Below are 5,016 nucleotides of genomic sequence, written 5' to 3' on the forward strand. Positions count from 1 at the left end.
TTAAAATATCTTGTTGCATTTGCTAGTTAAAGAATGACACGTCTAACTCATTACATATATTTTATCTACAACTTCCATGACATTCTAATTTGTTGTAATAGATCGTCAGATGTATCGACAAAACTGGAAATAAGTAACTGCACAATTGTTTATGAATACTGAATATCGATAGAATGGTGCAAATGTTACGGTGTCGGCCAAACAATCTGAATGTCACGAGTTGGAATATTGTCAAAAGCTCCCTGTTATCTAACGTTGACCGTAGATACAGATAGACGACAAACAGGTAGTACCTCTTATAGTATTAGAAATATTTTGTTGTTTCGGTTTATTGGACACACAAAATATTTGTTATTAGTTTTACTTTGCAGAATAGACTTTGTTCTTTAAAAAATAGGCAAATCATTGTTAATAAATATCGAAGATGTACATTTCCCATGAACTTCTTATAAAATTACGGCAGCCATGGTTTATAAAACCAGTAGGATTTAGCTGTAAGAAAAAAAAAGTTCTTCATGCAAACTAATAATACAGCAGTTATGGTGCAGCCCACCAATTAGAAGAGTTAAGTATAGTTTTTCCTTTTTGAAGGGCCAAAAGGTTAGTTTAAGAAAATATTGGAGTAGATTAGCCAATTTACCTGTATTTTACTTCCTTATAAATCCCCACATTGTAAACTTTCCCGGAACAAATTATTTAAATTTTAGAAACCCGTACTGTACTTTGAAATATTACTACTGTGTTAAACAAAGAACTGTCATTCACCTGAGGCGGTTAACCCAAACTAATAAAATCCTCCATCACCAGAGACCCGGCCCTCTCATAAGGATGTGGTGAAGATGCTGAAAAGGCCGAAGGAAGCACACACGACTCACTGAAATGAGCAGATGGCCATCAGACATGGGGACCAAAAAGAACCTCCCCTATTTGCACCGGAAGACTGAATCTGGCTTCTGAATGAAAGAGAAAAATGAAGAAATGAGGGGACAATCCCAAATTTAAAGTAAAGTTTGTAGGGCCTTTCTAAGTAAAAGATTATTTGGTCAAACAATATTTGCGTATTATAACGGCGGGGCCAGTCCTTGGTGCAGAATGAAAGCAGGTGAAAACCATTCCATGTTTGCCCGGAGAAGCTCGGACGGACACCAACCACCATAGAGCCAAAAAAATGCCCCAACATGTAAGGATGCAGGCTAGGAGCCTGGAGAAAAAGCAGAGCTTGAGATGGAAAAGCAGAGATCAAAGGCTTAAACTTCTCTTGCATTCAGTAAATAACTGGAAGGCCAACTGCAGGAGATCCGAAGGAGCCAGGAACTGGAGAAATGATCGTAAAAAGAAAATTTTTAGGAGAGCTAGCCAAGCCCGTGAGTCCGGCACCATTCTAGCTTCCTGGTCGCTAGCAAAAAACACCTGGAGTCAGTAAGTACAACTCCGGGCCGCGAAATATTTTTCTCAAACAGTTTTACCTATGACAGTGTACTCTTGGCTTTTGATTGTTTCCGATCTGGTTCAAATCGCGTGAACTGCGCTGTACTCGTGCATTGAAGATATTGTAGACATGATACTTGATATGCAAGCATATTCACACAAAGGAATATATTGAACTTATCTCGAAATTGTAAGATTTGTTCGTTGGTAAATTCTTGAAGATTGTTACATAAAATATGTTATGTATGACTACAGGTACCATGAATTTCCCCTTTTTATATAATATATCAATATTTGTTTTGTGCCGTCGATCAAAAACAAAGTGTCAATTTACCATTCGAGCGTGGACGTGGCACACACGATGCTGATTAACGATCACTGCTACTTCACATTCAAATGTATAAGTAAAGTATTGGTAGTATTAACCTATTAATAGTACCTTCAGAGCTCATAACCTGGATATTCATGATGCGTGTATCTGTGAACCAATAAGGAGCCAAGATTTTACTGCCATAGGTAAACCTGTTTGAGAAAAAAAGTTGCTCCCCAGCCAGCTAGAAATGCTCGGCCACCTGAATGTTAAAGAAAGTTGGAGAGGTCAGCTATGGTGAAAGCCATTGACGAGTGCAACAAGCACAGCGCTGCCGGAGCCCAAGTGAGGGGGAGTGCTGACGACAAGAATGACATAACGCCCCTTGTTTTTAAAAGATAAAAAAATGTATACTGTCTGGTCTGGGTAGCACACAGTGGCACTAAAACAGGAAAACCTAATTAATGTCACAAAATGATGAGGGTGTTAGTCCTTTTGGTCATTAATACATTTGGTAGTATTACTGGTACAGTAAATCCTCGGTTCTGAACATAGTCCGTTTCAGAAAATTATTAAAAACCGAGTTGTTTGAGATCCGAAACAACTTTTCCCATTAGAATTAATGCATGTAAATTTTAATCTGTTCTAAGTCAAGAAAACCATTTCAGTAAAGTATTTTTAACGTTTTACACTATAAACTTTACACTGCATACCACAAATAAAAGCCCGCAGATATGGATCGTGTTTAATTTTATTAAAACATTTATTATCAGGATGAAAAAAGAAAACCAAAAGTAAACATTACGTGTGTTTTGCTCTCAAAACATTGAAGACCTTAAAGGTTTAGATACAATAACAAACATTGCAGAAATTGATAAGGAAACAAAAGAAATGCAACAGATCAGTTACATCAAAAATTGCTAAACAGCAATGACACGTTTATTTCACATCTTTGAATGAGAATCCTCCTGCAAAACAATTTAGTGTAACTCGACTGTCTCTCTTGAGAAAATGTCTTTAGTAGAATAAGCAACGTTCAAGGTGGCTCCTTCTATTCTGTAAAGAATTTATTAAACATAACAGGCTTCTCCCTCTGTTTGAAACCCTTCCGAAAGTCGCTTATAGCAACATCGTTAAACGTATAAACCGCTATACAGCTCTCTTCTATGTTGTTTCTGGGGCTGTTCTGAACGCTTACTTGCAATGCACATGCTCTTCGTTGTTTGAGAACCAAACTCGTGTTTGAGATCCGATATGAACAAACCTCAATTTATTGGTTGATAACAGAGTTGGTCGAGAGCCAAAGTGTTCCAAAGCCAACTTGTTACATACTAATAGATAATCGCTATTTGTGTTTGATGTGGTACTGCATGGACATCAGTTAATAGAATAACATGGAACATCATGTACCTTAGGGAAAGTGATTGATGCTATGCCAATATGTAGGCAGGCCTTTGTGTTAGTTCTTGGTGAAAAATAGGCTGTATTGAGTGATATACATCCACCAGCATGCCTGTTCAGGTGGCTGTATATCAGTAAACATATAGGAAATGATTCTTATGTCTTCTTGAAACAAATATAACAGCATGTAAATGTTGTAAGAGTTGGTCAGTTAGAGAGTTCAAATGTTCTCATCATTTTATATGAGCATGACGGATAAAGGGTGGGGTAGAGAGTAGCTTCTGATTGGATTGCTTGATGGCCAACTCTCCTCCTAGCAGCAGAAACCCACTTAGCTGCTTGATATGCTGATTAGTTATTCACATGAAATATTACTCATGTAGAAATCACTGCTTTTATAGACCGTTTATAGGAATGACATCTTATACATGGATGATTTAGCTTAAGTCCTTCACCCTAGTATTAATATTAGTTGCAGTGGACCAGTCAGCATATCATCCCACTCATGGCATGTACAGATAATAAGATTCCCGTGAATTTTGTTGTCAGCATTTGATTTATTCTATAAAATTATTGATGCAGCCATGACTAGTGACCTGCCTGGTCCACATGCATCAGTCACCTGTAAAGGTTGTCAATGTGTATAACATCAGATAAGCTATGAACATTATTATAGCAATGTTCATAAAAAGGGAGAAATAACCAGCCGTAGTTTTGGCTCTTAGCTGGATCATCAATTCAAGCTGAGGGATGCAGAAATATATTAATTTAAAAAACTGTGATTGGTTTGTTTACTATAAATGACAGCCATACACTGATATCAGTGAGTCATTGAGGTCTACCAGAACTTCATATATAAACAATCACTTGCCTTGTGTGCATACCTCAACTTCCTATTAGATATCTTTGTTTATAATTAATGACAGCTTTACACTGAACAGATGCCAGGATGGTATTTAATGTTTGACAAACAACTGACAGCGAATAAACAATAGAGGTTCCAAAGTTTGTTCAGTGTGGAGGGTTGATGAGTAGAAAACTGATGACTGGCTATTTTATTGCATAGCTCAAAATTACATGACTGACGTGATGCTGTCATTAGAGGGAAGATTATTATATCTTAGGAGAGTAGCTCTATGAAATGCTCTATTTTTTATAAATCTTAACAATTATGAGCTATATTGTTACTAATTAGCTTGTTTATGAAGGTAGAGAGATGTAGATTTCTCTAGAAGATCCTTTAATAACAGATGGATTATAGTAAAACTTTAGATGTCCTTTAGACCATCTACTGAAAAGAAAGTGAAACTAACAACTAGCTTACACTAACTAATCACATTCAGTTGTTAAACATTCACTCAGCCTTTGATGGAAACAATAAGGAGCTAAAGATACAATTCTATTCCTGTGTCCCTTTATATAGTAAAAACAATTTATAACTATTTTATTATTTTGAAAGTATAGCTACCAGTTCAATTTTACTGTTTTAATTTATGTTGCTCTTTGTATAAGCCAATCAAATATGTTGCTACACTGACCTCTACACATTGATACCACAGCAGAAGTAGTTCTTGTATACATCTGCACAATATATATATAATAGTATAATCAGGGCATCTCACTGAAATAATATATTAAAAAATAACTTATAATTAGTAGCTTTTATACCTGTTAGCTTTATCTCTGTTGACCTAGTTGTCTTGGTAACTTTTGTTGGCCTGGTTGTTTAGAAGATGCACATAAGATGCTACCTGACATAGCCTGAGAAATAGTTTTCGTAGTGGTGAATTTTTAGATACCTATTGGAAACAAGACTAAAAAAATATCTCTATGTAAAGAAGCCTGTAGCTCTGCTATATTATCTTCTTGATCCACAA

Source organism: Watersipora subatra, unplaced genomic scaffold (genome assembly GCF_963576615.1).
Source record: "Watersipora subatra unplaced genomic scaffold, tzWatSuba1.1 SCAFFOLD_210, whole genome shotgun sequence".
NCBI lineage: Eukaryota > Metazoa > Bryozoa > Gymnolaemata > Cheilostomatida > Watersiporidae > Watersipora > Watersipora subatra.